The sequence below is a fragment of the Adiantum capillus-veneris genome, chromosome 7 (assembly GCF_014529385.1).
Source record: "Adiantum capillus-veneris isolate H3 chromosome 7, ASM1452938v2, whole genome shotgun sequence".
NCBI lineage: Eukaryota > Viridiplantae > Streptophyta > Polypodiopsida > Polypodiales > Pteridaceae > Adiantum > Adiantum capillus-veneris.
Window position 1 is genome coordinate 73395257 of NC_140937.1, and position 17863 is coordinate 73413119.

Genomic DNA, 17863 nt, shown 5'->3' on the forward strand with positions numbered 1-17863 from the left:
CCAACACTCAGCTCTCTCACTGCTCCACTCCTGTGGAGTAAGGTCTGTAGCAGGCTGGAGTGTAGGTCGACCCGCCTGTATCACTATCATCCTGCTGATGGAAGATAGCTCAAACTGAAGTGCCGGGCCCATGAGGGTGGACCAAGCCGCTGCCCCCCAAGTGTACTGTCGAGCCGTGGAGAGGGCAGGCATCAGCCAAAGAACTCGTAGCCACACCTGCTGGGCCGAGGGACAGTCCCAAAGACAGTGACGTTGACTCTCCACCAACTGGTCACAGGCTGTACATGCGGCCGAGAGACCACTATGTACAAGCCAGCTCCCTACTGCTGTGGCTCTGTGTGCAACCAACCACTGGAACAAGGTGACGCGCCTCGGCTGTCTGGAGTCCCACAGCCTCTGCCAAAAAGCTGCCAAGAACTCAACTGTGAGACCCTCCTCCTGCCAATGACGTGCTGCAGCGGGGCGGGCCTCACTCTGTGCTGCAAGTATATGACGTCCAAGCCGAACAGTGTACTGAAAGAAAGGGACTCCTAGGTGGTCTGTAGAAGAGAATGGGTCCCTCCAAAGCCACTCACGAGGATCCCACTGTACTCGTGCCAGTGGATAGCACTCCCAAGCCCATAGCCTCCAGTGTCCTGTCTCAAGAGCTGCTGGGTCAGGGTCTATGACGCAAGTCCTCCCACAGATGCCCACAACTCGGATCCTCTGGAAACAACACTCTGCTACCTGCGGGGCCTCTACTGCAACTCTCTGTAGTCGTCGCCCACCCTGAAGCTCGAAGAACAGGGCTGGGACAGTCTCTGAGCAAGACCTGACTGAAATGAGAACCTCTAGTCGTGTGAAGGCTCCCATCCACCGGGGTGCCACTGGCTCGAGAGGCGTGAGCCAGCCAGCTGGAACTAACTCTGAGATGTCCTGACACATGCTCTAAACCCCTCTCATGCCCTGTAGCTGGACAACCTGCACCTCCTCTGACAAACCTGTGAACTCTAGCCAGTCACCTAGAGAGCGCACTGGACCTGTTGCCATGGGACCTCAAGAAACATGAGGCCTACTCCCAACCAAGTGGCCTCGCTGAGTGCTAACCATGGGGTTCCATATGAGGGGCTGTCGTAGGTGCTCCTCCGTGCACGTCGGCTGTCTCTGCTCTAGGCCACGCCGTAATAGCTCCCAAGAACGAAGCAGACTCACAGCGAATCGGTCCTCCAGTCTCCTGCTCAAACCAACTCAACGCAACTCTGTAAAGATCCATCTGGTCGAAGGTTGCCAAGGGCCTCCTGACTGAGGCACCCTAGCACGAAGCCTCTGTAACAAGAACTCCTTCCAGGGCTCCTCGCCTGGAAGAAGTCCTCTGATGACGAACTTCCCAAGAAGGGCTCTGCTCTGCTGTGCTGGATCAATGATCCCAAGCCCTCCCTGAGAACAAGGAAGTGTGATGACCGACCAAGCCACCTTGGCTCGGGCAATCTGAGTGTCGCGACCTGACCAAAGGAAGTTACTGATCAGCCTCTGTACCTTGCTGATGCAAGAACTCGAGAAGATCCAACAAGAAGTGATGTACCACATAGTCGCCAACAACACCTGGTTGGCAACTACTACTCTACAAGCCAGCGAAAGTCGGGCTGAGCTCCAATGTAACAGCTTTCTCCTGATGGACAGGAGAAGAGGAGCAATCTGCTGCTCGGGGGACAAATCGAAACCAACCTGACAACCCAAGTACCGAACTGCAGTCCCTGGAGGAATCCACCTGAAACCCTCTCTTGGCATCCAATCTGGCACAGGAGCACTACCAACCGAGAAAGCCACTGTCTTTCTCCAGTTGATCAGTGCGCCCGATGCACAGCAGAAGGTCTCCAAAGCCTGCCCACATCTGTGTAAATTGGCCTCCTGGCCCTCTAAGTACAAGGCTGAGTCGTCGGCAAACTCAGCGTCCAGAAGCGCATCTCCCCGTAGAGGGAGTGCTAAGCCCCTCAAACCAACCTGCTGTGACACCAAAAATCTGCTCATCGCCTCCGCATAGAACAGAAAGAGAAAGGGGGCAAGAGGACAACCCTGTCTGACAGATCGTGTGAGCATGAAGCGCTCACCTCTACCTCCTGCCAAAAGCACCTGACTGTGAGCCTGTCTGTACAAAGCTGACACCCCTCTGATCCAAGCCTCTGAGAAGCCCATCCTGCGTAGCGTGCCCTCTAGAAAGTCCCAGTCGACTCTGTCGTATGCCTTCTCAAAATCGAGAAGAAGAATCACAAGGTCCTCCCCACGGAGCCGTGCAAGGGCAGAAGCCTCCCAAAAAGTGAAGATGTTGTCAAGGATACTGCGTTCCTTGACAAAACCTGTCTAAGTCCCATGTATAAGGCTCTCCAAAAGTGGCTGAATCCTCAAACTCAGAGCCTTGGCAAGAATTTTGTAGGCTGAGTTGAGAATGGTGATGGGGCGCCACTGTCGAATCTCATCCAAGGAGCCACCCTCCTTTGGAATGAGGTAAATCAGGCCCTCACTCATGCTATCCGGCATCACTCCAATGTGCAGAATGTACTGAAAGGCACTACAAAGATCTGGGCCAAGCAGGTCCTAGTACTCCAAGAAGAAGCTGGGAGTCAGCCCATCCTCACCTGGACAGCTACCACGAGGGAGGGCCCTAAGAGCCGTGTGCAGCTCCTCAAGCTGAAGAGGTAACTCAAGCCTCTACCGCATCTCCTGAGTCACAAGACAGGGCATCTGTGCCCAAACCTGCTCCCTGCATACATCCTGTCTCTCTGACTCGGGCTCAGTCGACAGTAGCTCACGGTAAAAGTCAGTAGCGACTGCACGCATATCCTCAGGCTCACAAACAACTGACCCATCGGGTCTCCTCAACTGATTGACCTTGGCATGCGAGTGCCGAGGTCCCACTATCTCAAAAAAACCACCTGTCACCCTGTCACCCACCTGAGTCCACTGAGATGCCTATCGATGAAAGGCAAACTCATGGCACCTCTCCTCTGTGCAAGCAAGCTCTTGTCGAGCCTGCTGTAACTGTTCCTCCAACCATGGACTGTCTGGATGCTGATCCTGCATCCTCTGTAGTGAAGCAATGCCTCGTCTGAGATGCTGCTCCTCCTCTCTCGCTGCAGCCCGTCGAGCCAGAGACTCCTGGAGAAAGAAGTGGCTAAGCTGAGCTAGGCCTGAGGCCACTCTGTCTGCAGGTGGAGCCTGGCTGTCCATGCCCTCTGTCCATAGAGCCTCGACCCTCTCTCTGAGTTCTAAGTCCAACAAGACCCGCTCTGGGATGCGAAGCATCGTGCTCCCACTCCTCTGCCTATCTGCCACTGTGAGAATCACTGGTGCATGGTCCGAGAAGGATGTCCCTGCCAGGATGCCCACTGATCCCCCCAAGTCACTGAAGTGGTCACTAGTGTAGAAGCAATCTATGCGCGATAGATTCACTCCTCCCACTCTGCGGTCCGATCTAGAGAAGGCAAGACTCTCTGGAGGCCTCACAAAGCCAGAATGCTGCCATGTATCCGAGACCCTCAACCTCATACAAAACCTCTCCCAAGCTGCTAACTCGACTCCATGCACAGTAGCATGGCTGCCTCCGATCCTGTCAGAAGGGTCCTCCAACATGTTGAAGTCCCCTCCTACACACCACTGGTCAACCTGTGGCAAAGACTCAACAATCTGTGACCAAAACTCTGCACGAGCACTCGCCACATTGGGCGCATAGATGTTCAGGAAACCCACAAGGCTACCTTGAACCTGCATAGTAATCCACTGAGCCCTGCATGGTACTATAATCCCTCTGCCCACAATGGCCTGCTGAAGTGAGTCCGCAATAGTCATACATACCCCACCCTGGATGCCTCCAGGTCCAAAAGCAGCTGACCAAAAGGTATCATAGCGTCCACGCAAAATCTGACCACATCGTCGAATGCGGCTCTCAGACAAATGGTGCTCCTGAAGCATAAGGAGATCAATCTCTCCTCCCACAAGGCAACGTTGAAGCTCCTGACGCAATCGGCCCCGCTATCGCTGAAACTAGGGCCCACCTAGTCCCTGCACGTTCAACGAGACGATCCTCATGGGGAGCGAGAGAGAACAGATGCTGCCGCAGCAGCAAGACGAGCTATCTTCGAAGCAGGCTTGGATGGGGAGTAATCCGCATCCGAGTGTCCTCTAGATAGGCGAGACTGCAGTGAGTGCCTGGTCCAAGCCCAAGCAGAGCGAGCCGTGCGTAAAGCAACCTCCTCTGTCCAGGAGTCCTCATGAGTGAATACATAGCAAGGCAAACACTGCGTATCAGCAAAAAAGTACACCACAATGTGTCTACATCCTGCCGAGTCTGGGGGTGTCACCGCAAACTTGGCCAGTGGCCACAACGTCTGCAGCAAATCTGTAACGCCAAGTTCTCCCATGTGGTGAGAGAACTCGAGAACCTGTGTATGCAACCATCCCACCACTGAGTCAAGGGACCACTCTGTCTCAGTCCTGCCACAGAGGGGGAAGGAGAAACCAATTGCTGAGTCCAAGGCCTCTGTCCCCCTAGCGGCGAGGAACAAAGCGTGGACTCTGAAGCAGGCTGCCTCGTGGTCTGCTGCGGAGTCGCCAAGAAAACGAGTAAACCCGTAATCGAAGAAATCCCAGCGGCGTCGGAGGTCAATGCTCATCAAACCACGCGGGATAGCTGCAAGAGAAGATGTCTGAATCTGCAGAGGGGGCCGCATGAAGGGCTGACCCTCTCTCGCTAGGCGACTCGTGGCAAAGGCGCTGCCAAGAGATCTCCTAGCCGCCGACGAGGGTCCAGTCTCCTGAGGCGACTGAGGTACTAAAGCAGGAGGAGGGGGAGAAGGGGCTGGGGGGGGGCGGGGGAGAGGAGAAGCGGGGTGGGGTGGCAGAGACATGGGGGGGGCGAGGTGGGGGGTGAGCGGTAGCAGAGGGCGGGGGAGGGCATGAGGAGGAGGAGGGGAGATCGGAAGGCGGAGCGGCTGGCGAGGGTGAAGCGGAGGTGGAGGCTGGCGAAGGAGGCTCCTCCTACTCAAGAGGCCCAAAGCGGTTTCCCGTGGGAACCCACTACTGCTGAGTAGGCACCTGGGGGCCACTCTGAGTGCCAGGCTGACGCTGTGGCCCCTGGCGTCGACGGCCACGGGCCTGCTGCCACCCCTCCTCCGCTGGAGCCCCAGGCTCAGAGGGTGGCGCTGAATCTGTGCTCTGTGTCGCTCGCTGTGGCTGCGGCCCAGCCTTGGCAGGTTGGGGCTGAGGCTGGGGTGCGGGTCGTGGTCTCCTCCGTGGACAGGCCTTCGCTAGGTGGCTCATCTGTCTGAAAATGAAGCACTGGTTCGGGAGACCCGAGTACTCCACACTTTGTCGAAACCAACCCCCACTCACCCGAGTCAAAAGGATGACCTTCGGGAGCATGTGGGTATCTCTGACCAAAACTCGAACTGAAGGGATGCCAGCCGCCTTGGCACCTACTGATGCTGTCGTACGAGGTGTCTCCAGGACTGTCCCAATGGCGGAGCCAATCCTGGAGAGAAGTGGAAGGTACTCCCTCTATAAACCCGGAAAGCAGACTGAGATGGGGATGTCTGCCTCCTCTACTAGCACATCCGAAGTCGGGTCAAAACCATGTCGCCACTGTCAAAAGTGGGCGCGTGATGCTCGGATGGCCAGTGGACTCATAGCAATGACCTTGGAAGCCATCTTGGAAGTCTTGAACTCAATCTGGTAGTACCCCCGTCCGAGAATCTGGACATCCAAGATCTTGCCCACCTCTGAGAGAAGGCGGGCCTGGAGAAGGTCTCGCAGCCCTCCTCTGCTAGGTCGAGTGCCGAGAACCTTGCAGATGAATGAAGTCGCCTGCAATCTCTCTACCTCTGCGGCAAGGCTCGCTTGCTCTGTAGGCGAGAGAGCAAGTCTAATGGTGGGCTCAGCGCGGTCGGGCGAGGGGGCTTCATCAGAGTCCCTCTATGGCAAAGCTGGAGCCTCCATTTGTGTCTGCTGCTGTAGGGGAGGGGTGGAGAAACGTAGTCGAAAAACGAAGCTTTTGCAGGACTGAACCCGTCACTAGTACTAGCGAGGCCCGACAAGCAGGATGGCCGTCGTGAGGTAGGATTGGGAGGCGGGGTTGGGGGGCTGAGGCAGAAAACGGGGCGGCAGACGGGAGTGGGGGAAAGCTGGCGAGCAGGTGGGCAGGGCGGGCATAGGGCTGCGGGCAGGTTGGGCAGCGCGTTGGCATACGCGCAGCAGGTGCGGGCGGCGAGGGCAGGGGGGAATGGGCAGCGGTGGCGCGCGAGGGTAGGGGGGGGAGGGGCAGGGGGAGGTTGCGATGGCGAGTGGGTAGCGCAACAGCAGCAGCGAGCTCCGATAGCATAGCATTTCAGAACACTAGCCGCCACATCCAATGTTAGATCATAGGGCTTAGAACTTTCCCCTAGCTGGAAGTCCGTGATGCCCAATTTCCATCGTGGCCTGGATGGCCTCTTGCTAGTTTCTCCTCTCATGCTTCTCTCATCATCTGATTGTGTAGCCTTCTCCCTCCTAGCTCTTTTCATAGTCATGGCCTCAAGTGGTTCTAAAAAGGTTACCTTCTCCTTACCCTTGTCCCTCTCCTTTGCTCTGGGTGGATCCACTACTACGGCTTTTCCTTTCTCTTCTAGCCTTATGATGTTTACAGGGCGATCAGGTGGTGGGGCTGGTGGAAGAGGTGGAATGGATGCTTGTAGTGGTGTCTGGGGTGGACGTAGAATTTGTGTTGGTGGGGTTGGTGCTCGGGGTGGGGGTGTTCTTTCTCTAGGGGGTGAAAATTGGTTCCTCCTACCTCCTCTACTATTGTTTTGTCGTGGTTTGGGACAGTAGTACATACCGTGACCGTCTTCTCCGCAGTTGTAGCAATGATACTCCCTGTTTTGTCGTCGTGTTCTTCCAGGGTCTTGATCTCTTTCTTGACTCCTCCCTTGCTGTATTAAGTGGACAAACAAATTCTGCAGTTGGTCAGTAATATGGGCCAACATATCTTGTTGGTCATCTCTTACCCCAAGAGCCGGTGGTGGTGGTATGGTGGTTGTCGTACTTGCTGGTCGACGCGATGTTCCTGCTTCTGTTGACTCGGTTTCTTTGGCTTTCATTCGCAGCTTCTTGTCCTTAAGGCGAGCAATCTCAACCGGCTAACTCGTACGTAGCCGTGAATCTACCTTTCACCTTCTCCTTGAGAAGAGGCCATAAGCCATGCGTGAACCGATCTTTCTTTAGGAAATCGGGTGCGGCTTCCCCCCTTGCCAGTGACTCAACCCACCGTTCCCACAAATCCAAAAATTTGGACTCATAGGTGGCATATTCTAAAAGACCCTCCTGCTTCAAGTCTCTCAACTTGTCCCACAACTTTTCTGAAGTGGTACCTCCCCTAAAGCGCCCCTTAAAAGCGGTTTTTAAGGGTTCCTAGTCATCCTTGGTTGCTTGTGGAAGTGCATTGTACCATGATCTAGCTTCTAGCTTCATGAGATGCTTAAAGATTCTAGCCCGGGATTCATCCGTATCTTTGTTTCTCACTACACATGCTACTTCAAAGTCATCTAGGAAGTATGTTACCAAATCCTCCCCCTTCTTTTCTTTAAATGTTGGAAATGCTACACTTGCCATGATTACTGAGAGAGAGCTAGAAAGACACACTGCTTAACTTGCAAAAGTTTTTTTCTTCTTTACAAGGAGGCGTGTATACCCTCTTATATTAGGACATAGATTAAAACTTCAAACGGTACATTGCCTTGTACCAAAGGTAGGAAAAATGGTTGATCTGATGCCAGAACCTCAAAAAATCGCTCCCCACCCAGCATGGTGTCAATGACGTGTTGATAGTGAGCCTTCAAATCCAATATTACCTTGATTGAGCGTACACGTGTTGGTATGTGTGATCTGTCTTGAGGTAGGTTGTACTGATTCATGTGAAGCTTAGAGGTGCTTAGTCACTGTCCAAGCTTGTGGGAGAGGGTGGTGTTCTTTCCTAAAACAAACTCAGTAGATCCCTAGTTTCTCTAGTGAGAGTGTGAGCCAATGATTCCGTTATCTGTGCTGTAGCATCTGGTGAGACTTGAAAACTGACTGTGATAATTACCTCGGTGACTTGAGTTACCCAATTCTCAAAGTAGAATAGTGTTGATTCTCTATTGTGTAGAGCTCCTTCCATTTTGTTGTTGTGGGTTGGTTGTAGGTTGCGGACATGGTTTTGACCTTCTCCTTCTTCTTCTTGGCACTTGGCCTATGTATATCCACTGGGTTTGGCGTGTTGGTTGACTCTCCCACTGCAAATTGATTACCGTTACCCCTGGCACTCGAGCTTCGATGGAGATGCGAAGTTCGTCTAGTTGTGCTTGGAGCTCTTCTTCTTCTGTCGTCCAATTAGCAAATCCTGCTAGCCATTCATCCATTCACAATATTTTAGGGGTTTCAGTCTTGTAAACTGAAGGGTTTCATGAAAAGATACTCAGTGGGGGCACCAAATGACGGGAGCAAAGCGAACCCTGAACCCCAACGGCCTCTAAAACACCGGGGACCGAATGGCGTGCCTCGAGCATGTCATGGTAAAGCAAACAGGGGGCACCACCTAGCTTCAGCGGCTAGGACGCAAACAACACACCACCATAACAAAGTTTTCATCCAAGAGAGATGGATGCTTGGGAGCAATGATAAAGAGGAAAGGGAATGAGATCAAGTTAAAGAGAGAGAGAGAGAGAGAGAGAGAGAGAGAGAGAGAGAGAGAGAGAGAGAGAGGGAGGGGGTATAGCGGCTTAGTACTTAGGCACACACAAAAGGATGGCGAATCCGCACACCCTTCACACATACACAAGCTCACTCCAAACACAAGACTAGGTGGCGATTCCGCACACCTCACATGGGAAAAACATTGCAAGAAAACATACTCACAAAACCTCAAGCTTTATTTAGAGAATAAGGTGATGAAATGGGGAGCATAGGGTAGGGGAATGAGAAGGGAGAGCATGGTAGAGCACATGGCGGATAGGTGGGAGTTGATGGCGAAGACTCGCACGAGGGTTACGGCCATCATCCTTCCTTTAGTTTCCCTTCACCTTCCATAGCCCAAGGGTGTAGAGGTCATGCTTAAGATGAGCATGGTGATTGCGGTGATGGTGATGGTGATGGTGTGGGTGTGTGTGTGTGCACTAGGCACACACAGTGCATAGTGTACTCTTTGGTGATGGTGTGTGTCCTTAGTGTGATGGTGACCCCTATTTATATAGGGGAGGAGGGGGGAGGAATTCTAGAATTTAGAAATGAAGAAATCATTATCTACATAGGCCATGTGGTTGTGGGCCCCACTTGTCTGGCTGTGTGTATATGTGCCAGAACATCAGTCTCATGAGAGAGAGACTAAGAGAGAGAGATGGGTTGATGAAAAAAAGTGAGAGGTGACATGGAGAGTAAAGTAATTACAAGAGGGGAGAGAGGGGAGTGTGTTCAGAGGTGAATCTATGTGCAGATGTGTGTGAACACAAGAAAAATCAGGTAACCACTGGGTGGGGATGGGTCTGTAGGCACCTTTTTCAGTGAAACTGAGTGTGTGTGTGAGTGTGGGGAAGGTTATTTAGCTACAAGACAAGAGATATGGCGCCTTTTAGAGAGAGAGAGAGAGAGAGGGCGGTATTTGGGTCATGGGATATGATAGGAGAGAGAAAGAGGGGATGGGGTATACTATTTTGGAAGATAGGGTAAGTTGCATGTGAGTTAGGGTGCATTATTGGTGAGTTATAATGCATTATTGGTGAGAGGTGGGGTAGCTTGAGGGGAGAGAGAAAGGAGAAAGGACAAGCGGAAGAGAGAGGGGGTTGACCTTTTGAGTGGAGGAGAGGAAAAGGGACACACGGCGGGGTAATCGTGAAGAAAAAGGAGGCAAGGTGGGGATGGGCTACGCCGCAGGCATGAGGTGGCCTATTTTACCTTTCTTATATATTTACATAATCATACTTTATTTTTTTCTTACTTTTTCCAATGCCTTTTATCACTCCCTCCCTGAGAGGGGGTTTTCATGGGGTGGGGACGAGAGAAGAGGGGTATGGGAGCTTGGCTTGTGAAAAGCCCCCATCAATATCACCAGTAGGAAGATTCTACAGAGAAGATACTCTTGGCCTAACCTGAACAGGAATGTGCATCACTGGTGTAAAACATGCAAGGACTGTCAAGTGGAGAGTGATCGCACACTAAGCTATGAACCACAAACTCCTATCATCTCATACTATCCGTTTGAGAAATGGGTAATAGATGCAATCGGTCCTGTACCAAGGGCCCAAGCAGGTAAACTATACATTCTAATTGGGGTAGACTACATGACCCAATGGGTGGAAGTAGTAGCCACCACCCGCATTACAGCCCAAGAGGTAGCAAAGTTCATATTTGAGCACATATGTTGTCGTTTTGGCACTCCTCTTGAGATAATATTTGATAGGGGACCAGGTTTCAAAGGCGATCTGGTGGGAGAACTGATGAAAAAGTTAGGCATTACCCAGGGGAGGTCACCTAATAAAAATGTAACCTATCACGTGAGTTCAACAGAAGGGTATTTAAAGTTCTTGAAACTTACAGAAATATATATACAAAACGGCATTATTTTTTCAAATTTGAAAAAGCCTTACAGATTTTAAATGAAAAGGGTGCATTATATTCCTAACAAAATTCACAGATAAAGGGGTTTTACAAACATGTCTTGAACGCACGTGATATGGTAGTTTTACACATAGTGAACCCCCCGAGGGCATTACACGCCGACATTCCACACCATACTATCCACAGTGTAATGGCCTAGTAGAAAAGGTAAACGGAATGATCTGCAAAATCATCACAAAGCAGGTGAATAACCACACAAGAGACTGAGATAAACATCTCATGGCCGCTCTATGGGCCTACCAAACGATGTTTTGAACATCATTAGGTTTCACCCCTTTCCATCTAGTTCATGGAAAGGAGGCAATTCCACCCATTCAGGTACAGATAGCCAGCTTGTGAGTCATGGCTAGCCAATTACAATGCCCAATTGTAAATCTCTGCAACCACATCGTGGATCTGGAGAGGCTCCAACTAGATAGGGAAGATGCAATCAATCGCTATGCAGCACAGGCAGAGCGACGCCGGCTCACCTTCAATCAAGGGCTTAAGGAAAAGGGCCTGGAAAAGGCATTTTAGTATTGAGATACACAAAAAATTTGACACCAGGAAGGACAATAAATTTCAACCTCGATGGGATGGACCATTCATTGTCAAGAGGCGCTATGACAACGGCAACTATAAGCTGATGGAAGCAGATGGGAGAATACACAAGACTACAGTCAATGGATGGAGGCTAAAGAGATATTTCCTTAGGTTTGATGCAGAGTTGATGCTAGATATTCTAGAAGAGGGAGAACCCTCCAACTCCACCACTAAAGAATCACAGGTAGGGCTAGAAGCATGAATGCCTCTAGCCAGAAGAGAGGGCTAATGACGGCCGGTTTTCGCAACCGCGACCGCGAGAACCAAACCCCAAGAAGGGGAGAGTATATTACCAAGGGTAAACAAAAAAAAAAAGCTTTTTTTAACATTCACCACTTGCGGGGCGCCACCAATTTGGCCACATTTCTCCATTATCGCCAGAAAACAGAGCCCTCTCTCTCTTCTGCTGCTTGGCTCCGCCAACACTCTCTCTCTCACTTACCCTGCTTCTGCATCACCTGGACCCAATGGGCGCATAAGAAAATTTTGCCACCGTCTATATTCCCTTGCGGGCCGCCAATTTTGTAAATTATCTCTCTCTTTCATTATTCACAAGCTCTCTCTCTCTCTCTCTCTCTCTCTTTGTTTGTCCATACCCTGCCTGGCGGGCCGCCATACCTCCCTCTTCCCACTTGTCCACACTCCCTCGATCTCACTCTCCCCTCCATCTCTCCCCTCTTGTTTTCTTCCCATCTGCGGACCACCGCTCTATCCTCCCCTATCTTCCCCTCCCTAAATTAGCTCTCACTCTCTCTCCCTCTGAGTGAGCGGCCTCGCAGGCATGAAATAGAATAACTCTCTCTCTCTCTCTCTCTCTCTCTCTCTCTCTCTCTCTCTCTCTCTCTCTCTCTCTCTCTCAGTTCACCCCCACACACCCTCTTTCTCTTATCCCCCCCGTCCTCTCACTCACACACTCTCTCTCTTTTCCCTGGTGTAGGAACCCGCCATAATACTCTCTCTCTCTCTCTCTCTCTCTCTCTCTCTCTCTCTCTCTCTCTCTCTCTCTCTCTCTCTCTCTCTCTCTACAACCACACACCCTCCCTCATTGGCTTGCTGCTCACCACCCCCCTCCCCATCCCGGTGGCCTTACCCCCCCTTCCCTCGCTCTCTGTCGGCTCCCGCTCTCTCTCTCTCTCTCTCTCTCTCTCTCTCTCTCTCTCTCTCTCTCTCTCTCTCCCCCCCCCCTGGAGGAGCCCACGCGGGCGTAGCTAGTCATTGCAATATTCACACACACACTCTCTCTCTTATCTACACACCCACTACACACACACACACACACACCCTCACTCACTCACGCTGTCCCGAGCCTCTCTCTCTCTCTCTCTCTCTCTCTCTCTCTCTCTCTCTCTCTAGAGCTTTGGTGACTTGACTCTTGAGGATATGTATATGCATTGTAAGAACCTCTATGAGCAACCCAATGTTGATAAGATGGAGGGTTGTAGCTCCCTTCCATTTATGTCTCCCTTCTTTACCATTGAAGATGTATGCCGCGCGCTTGAGAAACTTGCTACTCGCAAGGCAGGTGACCTTCAAGGTGTCAAGGCTGAAATGATTAAATGGACAAGCAAGAAAACACGATATTGGATATGCGATATGTTTAACCTTGCACTTCAGTATGGCATGCCTCATGATTGGAGTGCAAATTGGATCAAACCTTTGCACAAAGGAGGAGATGTAAACAATGTGAACAACTATCGCAGTATAATGGTTGGTTCTTTGATGGCAAAGTTATTTGGATGTATCATGGAGATGAAGATAAGTGAATGGGCTGAAAAGAATGGCAAACGTGCGCTTGGCCAAGCAGGTTTTCGAAAGCATCATAGCACTATTGATCACCTTGTCACTCTTCGAGTTCTTATGGAAGCGTCTCGATTGAAAGGAAAAAAGTTGTATTGTTGCTTTGTGGATTTCAAGAAAGCTTTTGACATGGTACCGCGAGGAAATCTTTGGAGACGTATGCAAAGCCTTCAAGTGCCGAGAGAATTTATGCATGCAGTCTTTCGCATCTACCAAAAAGTGATATGTCGATTACGTATGGGAGATGGAATTTCAGAATTTTTTGCAAGCACTATTGGTGTCAAACAAGGATGCCCACTTTCCCCAACCCTCTTTGGGCTACTCATTGATGAATTGGAATACATGGTTCTTGATTTTATGCAGCAAGAAGGCATAGAAGAGGTTAAGATTGGAAATGCGGTGATCATGCTTTTGCTTTATGCCGATGATGTAGTGCTCTTGGCACATACCTTAGAAGATGCACAAAAGCTTATGAGTGTCTTGGAACGCTTTTGCCTACATAGCGGGCTGATCGTGAATGGATCCAAAACCAAGGTTATGCTTGTAAAGACCCTCAATGACGAAAATCCATGCATTGTATACAACAATGAGAAACTTGAAGTGGTAGATCACTTCAAGTACCTTGGCCTTGAGGTTCCATCCAATCATAAATGGAAGGATTGTGCAATGCGTCGCTTGGAAGCCGGAAAGAGGGCTTATTATGCATTTGAGAACATGTGCAATGCAGGAGAGATCAAGTGTTGGGCTCTCAAAAAGTACCTCTTTGACACATTGGTGACACCGGTGCTTCTTTATGGAGTGGAGGTGTGGGGTGGAAGCATCGGGAAGTCTACTTGGAAAGAGTTTGAGAATGTCCAAAAGCGTTTTCTCACCAACTTTCTCCAAGTCAAAACACAAACACCCTACATGCTCTTACTTCTTGAGTCCGGATCGCTTCCCATTGAGGTCTTGGGCATGGAAAGGGTTGTGGAGTACATGCGTAAGACACAACGTAGCCCTTTGCATCGACTTCCTAGAATCGCATATGAAGCAAGTCAAAAGGTTCAAAAGACATGCAAGAGCAAAATACTAAGTTCGGGGTGGATGCTTGATATTAAGAAATGGTTTGGAAGATGGGATGCATGTCACTTGGTCAAGGATGCGTCGATCGACTCCCAAGTTAATGAGGCCTTCTTACAACGCCAATGTATCATGGCTTGGGAGAAATCCGGAGGTTCTCGCTTCAGCCATTACACCACACACGTTGCCCCAAACTACAAATCTCTCTTCTTCTCGGAACGAGGTAACCGAACCCATTCCTACATCCTTGAGCCCATCCCGTTGAGTGCGATCCGCACCATTGCCTCCATTCGTCTTAGCTCCCATTCTCTACGCTGTGAGACAGGACGTTGGGGCACTGGCGAGGAGTGTCATCGACTTTGCACCTTATGCCCTCGTCAAGTGCGAGAGAGTGAGTACCACACACTACTTGAGTGCTCAGCTTTTGACCACATTAGGTCCTCTTTTCCCCATATATTCAGCCATGAGCTCTCCCTACATACCTTCCTCTCCCAACCACGATGTGGACTCTCTATTGCGACGCTCATTTCAGCCATTTTTGAGCATCGAGAGTCACTTATGAACTCCACTCACACCACGTGACATGTTCATTTGGTCCCATAGGTCATATTTGATCTCCCAGGACGATAATAGAACTATCTATCTATCTATCTCTCTCTCTCTCTCTCGCTTTCTCTCTCGCTTACTCTCTATGTCGAGCAGCCCACGTGGACGTAGCACATACCATATACACACATACCATACACACACACACACACCATCTCGCCCTCACTTACACCCCTCCCCCCCTTGCGTTCTCTGCCAGCAGGCAACGGAAAAGAAGAAAAAAAACAAAAATAAATAAATAAATAAATAATATATATATATATATATATATATATATATATATATATATATATATATATATTTATAAATAGCTCGCACTCCTTCGTTTCCACGCACACACTCTCCCGCCTACGATGTCAGGAGTTTTTTGGAGTAAGGGATTGTGCATATGTACATACACATGCATGCTGTATCAAATAAAGGATTTCCCATTTTCCATAGCCAGGTGGTTACGTTGGGCCCACATGTGTACAGGTAGGACAACATGTACATAGTGCATCGATTTTCACTATCACCAGTATGAGTGTGTTTTTTCTAAATAATATTGAGGAGCTGGTAGCACGTAAAAATTCTCAAGGAAGCTATCCGCGGGCCAACGACATGAGGTAAGCAAGTGCGTCAAATGGCATCTAGTGGCTTCAGGAGGTCGAATGGGGTCAATACTTGCACATGGATAAGTACGGACACAACGTGGGTGTTTTCTTGTGATAATTATGCAGAAAGGTCATCATGAGGACCATCTTTTGGGGTTCACTTCACGTGGTTGTGGGATGCATTATTGGGAAAAGTTGAGTGCCAGGTGTGCGGATGGATGCAGCAAGGTGACAACTATGCACTGCGAGGCCAGTTTTTGGCCTATTCGGGGTCCGTTTGAGGTCAAACTAAAAGGCCAAAGGGGCCCAACTAATAAACCTAAGTGTGGGAATTGAAAAAACAGAGAGAAGACCAGAAAAAACGTGGAGAGAAGAGGAGGAACAGCCGCAACTGTGTTTTTGCTGTTTTTGGAGCCTGTTTTGGCCATAAACTGCTCTTCCGAGGTTGGATTTGAGCACTTTGACATTGTAGATTGGGGTTTTGGACCGTTCTGGACGCGATGGCGCTATCCATTTTGCCAAATTTCTCACTTTTTTTTGCTGTTTTGACTGTGTAAGAGCGAAGCCTCTCCTTCAATTTGTGATTGTATCTGGCATATTGTGGTGTTGGCCCAGGCTCAATTGTATCTGCTGAGTTTTTTGGGTGTGTGTGTGTGTGTCTCTTTGTGTGGAGTGGGTAAATGGGTAGTCTCTCTCCTCTCACTCCATCGGTGTGTTCTCTGTCTCGGCCAAGTGGGTTGTATAAGCCAAGTGGTGCCCCATAGTGTGTGTGTGTGTGTGTGTGTATCATCCCAAGAGTGTATGTCGGGTCATTATAGAGGCATTGTGTGTGTCTCCATCCCGCTCACATTCTTTTGGCGCCTCCACGGAGGATCTTCTTCGAGTACCTTTTGCTTGGAGCTTCAAGCTTCGAGATTCGGGGTTTTAAATTGCAGACTACAGGTTACAGGTTACAGTTTACAGGGACAGGTACAGATATAGGTGATTCACACAGGTAAATGTAGCTGGAGTAGAGTGAGATACTCGCAAGTGGGAGTCACTTGTAGTTTCCATGGGTATGCATCATTTGGTGCCTGTTTGTGTGCATTGTCTGTTGATATTGTACGTTACTTGTGGAAACTGCCATTGTACGCCTTTGAGGAGCCATACTTGGTTTTATTTGGTAGTCCCAACCATTTCTGAGACTTACTCTGGAAGATAGTCATTTCTGAGACTTGACTATAGGAGATTTGCATAAGCCTTCGTGAGAGGGTCAATAGCGTGAGGTTTTATTGAGCTGGGGGATTCTCAAATGTGAGATCCTTTCGGTGATACAGGTGGCTGGAGCACCCTTTTTGTGACCTCACCATTGGCTATGTACTAGTGATAGGTGAGGTTTTATTGAGCTGGGGGATTCTCAAATGTGAGATCCTTTCGGTGATACAGGTGGCTGGTGCATCCTTTTTGTGACCTCGCCATAGGCTACGTACTAGTGATTCCTACTTGATGCTCGGGTTCTATTGTTGGTAGTTTATGCATACATATACAGTTTATATTTTGGATTCTTACTGCTCTACTTCTGAGGAAACTCTGCCAAAATTTTTCCAAGTTGTGATGGCTGGTTTTTTGGTCTTTTGAGCCATTTATGTTGTTATGCTGCTGAAATTTTGGCAAAATTAGAGGATAAGACAGGTGTGCTTTCTTGGGAGCTGCATGGTTGACTTTAATGGATGATCAAAATGGCCTTCAATTCACTCCTTTTCATTTAACTCAGAGAATCTAGATAAATGTTCATGTGTCCAGGAAGATATTTTTCCAACAACGCATAGTCTTTATGTTTGGGCCAAGAAGATTACGAGAGATACTGGAATGCCCTTTGCCTGTTGTAATTCCGATGATTAACTATGAAAACTCATTTGATGTGCACGTGTTCGTCCTTATGTAAAGTTGAGCTCCATTGAAGTTTCTAGGAATTGAGTCAGTAAAAGTTTTGGGTTCTTGCACGTGTGTTCGAAGGGGTTCTTAAAGCATTGAAACTTGGGTAGCCATGGCTTTATCTTATCCAGAGTTTCATGGAAGAAGTGATGAAGATGTGGAAGACTTTTTGGAAAAAATGGAGGTTGCCTGCATTAGCAACCAAATCCATGACTACCTCTTCTCCAGATCTGTTTGAAGAGTGATGCACGAATTTGGTCCAAAGCATTTGAAGAGGAATTGTGTGTGGCTGATCCACCTGTAAGATTGAGTTGGGACAATCTAAGGCATGGATTAGAAGTGGAGTTTGTGAAGACAGAAGATCCTGACAAAGTGTGGCAAGAAGTACAGGTTTTGGTGCAAAAGGAAGGTGAGCCAGTAGATGCGTACAAATGTAAGTTTTCATTGGGATGGGAGAGGATGTGCAAGGCCTTAGCACTACAGGTACCCACACCTAACATGATGAAGAAGGACAGATTCTTGGCTGGTCTTTGGGAGAATATACGTTGGAGAGTGGAGCTAAAGAAGCCTAGGACATATAAAGATGCATTAGAGGTGGCAAGGAACAAAGAGTGGAAGCTGAGGAAAATGAGCCTGTTAGGGGTGGAGTCTTTGCCCAGGAG